The sequence below is a fragment of the Oreochromis niloticus genome, linkage group LG16 (assembly GCF_001858045.2).
Source record: "Oreochromis niloticus isolate F11D_XX linkage group LG16, O_niloticus_UMD_NMBU, whole genome shotgun sequence".
NCBI lineage: Eukaryota > Metazoa > Chordata > Actinopteri > Cichliformes > Cichlidae > Oreochromis > Oreochromis niloticus.
The window spans coordinates 1,018,323-1,026,091 of record NC_031987.2 but is presented as its reverse complement, the minus strand read 5'-3'; the positions used below and the strand labels follow the sequence as shown (position 1 = coordinate 1,026,091).

Below are 7,769 nucleotides of genomic sequence, written 5' to 3'. Positions count from 1 at the left end.
TCACGTCGCCGTGACGTCATTGCCTCCAAATATGGCATTTTAAGCATCCTTCCCCTGAATTTGGACACAGCCACTGACTATCACCAGGTAACGTGGGCATGTTTCTTGAATTAGCAGCAGGTGTTAAACAGCTGACAGGTGAGGAGGAGGATGCATGCAGGTAAACTGAGGGCCTGTTGAGCTGATCGCTGGTGTCCTGAGGAAAATGTCAACTCGTTCTTTATGTTACAGAAGACCAGGCGGAAAGAGACGATCGTTCAGTGAAAATGAGAATCTGCGAATGCAACATGTGAAACACGGAGAGTGGAATATGTAAACAAACCGGTTAACGTAACACCCCCCCCACCTCCCTTAAGCTGGAACAGCTGCCCCAAGTCCACACAAGCAATCGATTATCTAGGATCGACCTGTCTTGTCTTACTTTGCACGGCAACCAATCAAATGTTAGAGAAGCTGCATGGGCAGCGTTAACCCCGCCCACTTAGTTTGATGGGTGAGGCTGACAGATAAAATTATTTCAAGGAGCGAGATGAAGGGGACAAAAGTGCCAACATGAATTAAATAAATAAATCATTAAATAATTAATTAAAACTGTCAATAATTATTTAAATGTCTTATTAATTAAATGTGTCAATAATTAATTAAATGTGTCAATAATTAATTAATTACATGTGTCATAAATATTTATGTAATTAACTATTTCCAATTTTAATTAATTATTGCCACATTTAATTAATTATTTAATGTTGTATTTAATTAATTCATTATGGCAGTCCTGGCGTTCCATGGATCCTGCGAGATCTTGCGCTGATTGCTCACGACCATAAAAGAAAGCATTCTAACTTGTTGCCTTTTAGTTGTGAATGCAGACCAGAGAAGACACTACACCGAGGTCACACTTCCAGCTGTGGTGCACATGTGGGAAGTTCTGTTGTGATGAGGTGAAAGCTCTGCGCTGTCAGATGATGCAGCGAGAAGGAGAATTAAAGAACTATTGGCTGGCGTTCAGGAACAGTTAGTGGATGGACGGCGTTCATGTGAGTGATTTTCTATTCAGCTGGACGAATCCACAGACATTTCCAGTGCAGCTTAATTGATAGCTTCGGCTCTATCCCTGGGAAAGACACAGTTTGGAGGATGTTCTGTTGTGCGAGGAGGTCTCTGGCAGCACAACTGATGAGGAAACATTTAGACTTTTATGACTGAATGAAGACTGAGCTGTTTGTGTGGATGGTGCAGCAGCAATGATAGAGCGGAGCTGCAGCACAGATAAAGTCCATCAATGCAAGGATCATGGCTACCCTCTGTATCCTGCATCGACAAACACCAACTTCCAAAGACTTGGATCCAGATGTTCACTCTGTTTTTAACACAGCTATCACTGCGGTGAAATCCAGCTTTGGTGAAATCTACGTGACGCACTGCGAGATCACTCAGCGAGTAATACGACTCACGTATCAGTGACGGGCTGTCACTGACGCCTGTGACTGGACACGAGGACTCTGATATAACGGAGTTCAAATCAGATTCTGTATTTGTAAGAGTGCCATCTGTTGGTGAGGAAATGGCATCACAGGTAACGGTCACTATACGGGACATTTACAGTAGAATAAGGGACCAGCCAATTTTGGGACAGTTGGGAACTCTACAGGTCACGTCTGAAGAAAACAGACCTGCTGAGAAGAAGGATACAAGATGGAAGAACAGACATGTTCCCACAGCTGACTGAGTTTCTGAACAAAGAGAAAGTGTCTGTTGTGAGGAACGTTGTAACCTGATGTAGCCGGATGGGCTACTCGCCTTTCTTTTCTCTCTCTCGCTCGCTCTCTCCTGCGCTCGCTCTCACTGCACAACTAGGTTAATTGGGAACCCACCTTCATATCGATTGCAGGCTGGCATCAGGTATAAAGCTAAGCCGGTGCTTCTCTTGATCATTCCTCCCATGCATTCAGCGCAAAGCAGCAGTAAATGCTGGTACTCTGCGACAGACTGATCAGCAAGAGTAGATCATATGACAGCCACAGGTATGCTCTTGCTTAACCTCAGATTCCCTCCCAGTATTGGAATGTATAGTAATAGTTTTTGCGGCCTGTTGTAGCGCGGCAGTTTGTTTTATTCCGGCGTTGCGGAGAGAGGTGCTCGTGTGATCCCCACCAGTGAGAGTATAGCGCCTCCGGTCCTGGGGTAAGCCGTTAAAACTATTTTTATTAGCATTAACAGCTACCACAGGCTAAGGTTACATTTATCTGTTTTAGGGTTTGATCGCTGCCTTCACCTCCGTGGCAACTCGCACAGCCTTAATTGAAGAATCAAGACGCCTGCCTAGCCGTTGTTGTGAGGGCTCCTCCTCGGTGGAGCCTGCTGTCTTGTCTTGTCTGGTTTTGAATTGTTGTATCTTGTCTTATCTTGTTTTATTAAGTAGGCCTACCATTTCCTGGTTCGCCTGGTTTTATTTTATTTTATCTCTGGACTGTTGCCTGTGCCCACGCTTCTGTGATCGGGCTGAAGCAATCCTTTGCCCGAGTGTCGTGCCGGGGATTTTAAATTGCCTCCGTTGCTGGTCTTAGCCTGTGGGGAGCCAGACCAGCTTGCGATTGAGGCTGGGACAATTACTACCAGTACGAGTGGACCCGTGGGGCATAAGCCTTCCAGTGTGGTGTGTGTGTGCGATTTCTTTTATTAAAGTTATTAAAGTGTGTTAGTTTTTTATGATCTGTAGCGAGCCAGACGCTCAGTGTCCCTTTTATTCTTTTAACATATTTCTGTGTTTTATTTCAGTGGACGAAGGACGTGCCAGTGGCCCTGGGACCTCAGGTGGTGGGTCGTTTTCACACTTTCTTTTGTACAGCACCTGGTGGGCTGCAGTGATTTTCTTTTTGTGTGATTTTCTTTTTGAGTCCACGGCTGCTGGTAAGTCCAAGTTCCATGATTGTTTTATTTTCACTTTAGGACACTGTCAACAATGACGCTACATCTTGGTTTCTAAATATTTTATTTATTTTTACTATAAATAAAACTGTTTTAATATTGGAGCCAACCTGCCTCAGTGTGCATCCCTTGAATCTGTGCGGCCTCTTTTATTCCTTTTTATCTATTTTTCTTAAACATATATTTCCTGGGGGTGAAATTCCCCTAGGTGGCGTTGTCATTTTATTATTTCTTTTATAACCCCGCCGACCACTTGGTCACACTAACATCACTGTGTGAGCTCTGCAGCTCACACTTCTGTGACGTGAGCACTGATGCCTGAGACTGGGCGCGTCGTCCATTTTCACCAGCTGCAGCAGAACATTGCAAACATGCAGGGCAGAAGAACAGCTTTTAGAAGGATCCTGGGATAGAACATGAAGGCCAGTCATGCAAACGTTTGGACCTCCCTCTCACACCAGTGTCCTGAACTGGCTGCTGAGGCCATGCAAGCATTGCTCCTCTTTCCTTCACTTACCTCTGTGTCATCATTGTCATCTTTGACTGTGATGAAGAACAAGGACAGGTGGAAGATGTTAGAGTGTGTTTGTCATCCATCCCTCTGAGAATAGAGAAACAGGCTCACCAACAGTTATTATTGTTGGTGATGACTGGATGGTCTGTGTGTAATAAAGCCTCAAGCAAATATTCATGATAAGTAAAGAAGGCTAAGGTTTTCAGTGCTCTGTTTGAATAAGGGTATGATGTCCATTGTGTTAAAACTGAACCAGTTAAAAAGTCTTTAAACTGCAGTTCAAACGAAACAGCTTCACTGGAATGGTCCCAGTTTTTTCACTCTTAATTTTTTGGAAACTTTCTGATTTGTTATTTGAAAAAGAAAAACGCTGTGAGTTCAAATATTTTTTTATATTTATAAGTTTTTATTTCTTTGGGACTAACTATGTAGAAAGGTTTAACATATAAATAATTCGTACAGTATCTAGGAATACAAAAGGCAGTTATATGAGTATGAGGATTATTAGGGGTCCCTGGGCCCCAAATGTTTGAGGACCCTGTTTTATTGACCCCACAAAGATTTTTGTGTTTCAGCAGGATGATAAAGAGTAACAGTAGTGCAGTCCACAACACACAATCAATAAACAAACGTTTAAAGTGCCAGGCGTCTGTAAGGAGCTCATACAGTGAGTTTGTATTTTGAGTTAACTGGATCACTGTGATGCTGTGAATTAAAACAGAATCTGTCTTAGCTGCTACTAATCTAAAATTCTCCTCTGACAAATTCACATTTATCCTATTCCAGTGTTTGTCTTAATTTTTGCTACTGTAACTTTGCACTCTCCACTATCTGCTGTGAGACAACTAATTTCCCATGTGTGGGACTAATAAAGGTGATCTTATCTTAAACTGGCTTTCGCTGTGGAGGCTTCAGAGACTCATCTCTGCGTTTTGCAGATGATGTGGTTTCGCTGGCAGCCTCCAGCTCTCGCTGAAGACGTTTGCAGCCATGTGTGAAGAAGCAGGATTGATAATCAGGGACAAGTCGCTGCCCCGAGTGGAGGAGTTTAGGTATCTCAGGGTTTTGTTTGAGTGAGGCAGATGGATTTGGGCCCTGGCAGCAGTGATGTGGACGCTGCACAGGTTTGTCTGAATGCTGTTCACCGAACTTTAAATGCGCCTCAGTGAGACGGCTTTTAAAGCCATCAGCTGCGACTGAACCAGCTGCTAACGGATTTGCACCGAGTGGCAGGATCCCTGACAGATTCCTGCTGCTGACAGGACTTTCCTTTTTGCGGCTCTTTTCTTCATGTGTTCAGAATTTTCCTCTGTGTTATTTCTCATTATTACACATAACTTAATTTATGGCCATCTATGGTTTGATTTCTTTCAATGTGGATTGGATGAGCTGTTACCAACATCTGGTGAGAATTTGATGTCAGTGGCACCTTTAGAAATATAATTTCCTTTTTATGAACACTGAATCAGGAAGCTGCATCCACCTGCTCTGCTTCTCACAGAGAGCAGAATAATAGTAGCATAGCTCAGCTCAGAGCCCACATTAATGAGTTCAAGTAGCAGCAGCAGGTGAGTGAACTGAATTCTGCTGAGAGCGTCTTTGTCCAGCAGAGGGCCCCGGAGAGTTTGCCATGACTAAGGAGCACCTTCAGAGTGGATTTCAGGTGAAGCTCCATCAGCAGTGTTGGGCTGGTTTGTTTCTCTGTGTCTTGCAGCCAGTTTGAGGCTCTGTGACTTTTAATAAATGTCCAACGATCACATGAAGCTTTCAGGGACAGACATGCGAGGACCAGAGTGGAGCACAGTTCTTCTCCAAGAAGATTCCTACGATCACTGAGTTTGGGTTTCTGTGGAGGTCTGCCACACAAAGTGCTCCAGAACAACTAAATTTAATGTCAGGGGGTATAAAAACTGATGCAGGCTGACGAAGCACAGTGTGACAGAGCAGCACCTGTTTTACAGTCACGTGAAGAAAATCCAAACTCTCATTCTAACGTGGATTAAAATCGTGGCCTGTGGTCGGCCACACAGTCACACCGTGAAGATGAACAAGTGTGGCTGTTAGACGTGCTGCAGGAGAACGCCTCTTCTCTCTAAAAGAACATGTTAGCATAGCTTAGGTTTGCAAAGACTTCAGGAACAAACGAGACCAAAGTGGAGCTTGTCGTGGAATTTTGTAAATAAAGGCAGGAGAACACACATACACATCAAAACATAGCAGGTTCATAGTAACGAACCTCTAACCTCGGGGCGTCGCAGCGCCCCTTTCATACCATCGCACAAACTCTGTGTATCTTTTCAGTTACAACAGTCTTTTGTCCAACCCGGGCTGTTGTTGAACACAGAAGACTCCCACTATCCTTTCCCAGGCCAGCACCTGCCGCTGGCCCTGAGCTTCATCCCTCTGAGCAAAACAGTTTGCAGATAACATAGTGAAACATCGTTAGGCCTAGCTAAGCAGTTTTCACAAGGTCATGCTGACACATACTTGCTTCATCTTAAGCAGGCAAAGGTTATACAAGAGTCATACAGTGAGATTCCAAACACATAAATTTAATGTGAGGATAAACTAGAATTTTCCATAAGAAGATGTTTGTCTAAACGCACAGCACGTTTGGAGGAAACAGCTGTCAGCAGCTGTCAGCACAGCAGTGGAAGGATGATGATCTGTGTGGACCATGAACTGTATACCAAAGTAGTCAGTGTGAGGCCGTCTGTCCCACGGCTAAACTGGGTCATCAACAGGACAGTGATCCAAGCACAGCAGCAGACTCTCCAACACAATGGCTGAAAAAGGAAAGAATGGAGCTGCTGCAGAGGTCTGATGCTGGGGTCGGACCTCCAGACAGCTCTGCATATCTCAGCTAAGGCTTGTGACAGAGCTGTCGAGTTTGTTAGTCACGTGTCATAACGAATGTGTCGACATTTTGTAAAGGTTAAATCAACAGCATACAACATTTTTGTGAATGTTTTTATGTTGTCATATAATACGCTTTATTGTTTATTCTCTATTAGAACACCTTACTGTGAAAAATGATTATTTTATGTTGCTTTGTACAGATCTCACAGCATCGTTGGTGCACCTGTGTCCAATAAATGCAGGTAAGACTCAAGAACACCTTGTGTCAGTTATTGAACTTGGGGGGAGTTACAAGTTTCTAGGCCTTAAGCACATGATTTCTCTTTTTGTGGGGGTGTATACCTGCTGATAATAAAGAACAGGGAAGAAAGATGAACCAATAGGAATGTTTGAGACATGATGGAAAGGCTTCACCAAACTGGTCACTCTTGGCCTCCCTCCTCTCACATGTGCCTGGATAAAGGATTTCCTCACAAACCGGCCCCAGACTGTGAGACTCGGCCCTCATCTCTCCTCCACTCGCACACTGAGCACCGCCTCCCCACAGGGCTGTGTGCTGAGCCTCCTCCTGTATTCTCTCTACACCCACGACTGCAGTCCGACCCACAACAACACTCTCATCACCAAGTTTGCTGATGACACCACGGTAGTCGGACTCATCTCAAAGGGAGACGAGGCAGACTACAGAGAGGAAGTCCTGAAGTTGGCAGCATGGTGTTCAGAAAACAACCTGGCACTGAACACCAAGAAAACCAAAGAGCTCATTGTTGACTTCAGGAGACACAACACTGACTTGGCCCCCCTCTACATCAACGGGGAGTGTGTGGAGAGGGTCCACACTTTCCGGTTCCTTGGTGTCCTCATCTCTGCTGACATCTCCTGGACAGACAACATCTCAGCGGTCATCAAGAAGGCCCAACAGCGGCTGCACTTCCTGAGAGTCCTCAGGAAGTACAAGCTGAACTCCAACCTGCTGCTGACCTTCTACCGCTCGTCCATTGAGAGCCTGCTAACCTACTGCATCATGGTATGGTACGGCAGCTGCACCAAGGCGGATAGAGTGAGGCTTCAGAGTGTGGTCAAGACAGCACAAAAGATCATCGGCTGCCCTCTCCCCTCCCTGATGGACATTTATTCCTCCCGCTGCCTCAGCAGAGCAGCAAACATTATCAAGGACAGCTCCCACCCTGGCTTCAACATGTTCAGCCTGCTTCCCTCAGGGAAGCGCTACAGGTGCATCAACACAAAAACCCACAGACTCAAAAACAGTTTCTTCCCCAAAGCCATAACCACCCTGAACTCACACATGCACCGATAACACAGCCCCCCACTTCCCACTTCCTCTATGGACCACCACTATTTATACCAATTCCATGTGCAATAACTCAACTGTACATACATAACACTATTTATTACATATTACTTACGGCTTGTAAATTGTACATTTTATATATATATACACATCTTC

The 7,769-nt window shown here is 44.7% G+C and overlaps 1 long non-coding RNA gene across 3 annotated transcripts; it reads left to right on the top strand.

Annotated features, from left to right (window-relative positions):
* The first annotated feature begins 719 nt into the window (after positions 1 to 719).
* Positions 720 to 6,838, top strand: LOC106097532 (uncharacterized). Of its 3 annotated transcripts, none has more exons than XR_003216695.1 (4): positions 720 to 2,184; positions 2,256 to 2,656; positions 2,779 to 2,910; positions 6,502 to 6,838. It is a non-coding gene; the product is annotated as an uncharacterized LOC106097532 (long non-coding RNA). The 3 variants fall into 3 exon arrangements; XR_003216694.1 differs by having other exon boundaries at positions 2,779 to 6,543; positions 6,659 to 6,838; XR_003216696.1 differs by having other exon boundaries at positions 2,779 to 6,543; positions 6,765 to 6,818.
* Positions 6,839 to 7,769: the final 931 nt, after the last annotated feature.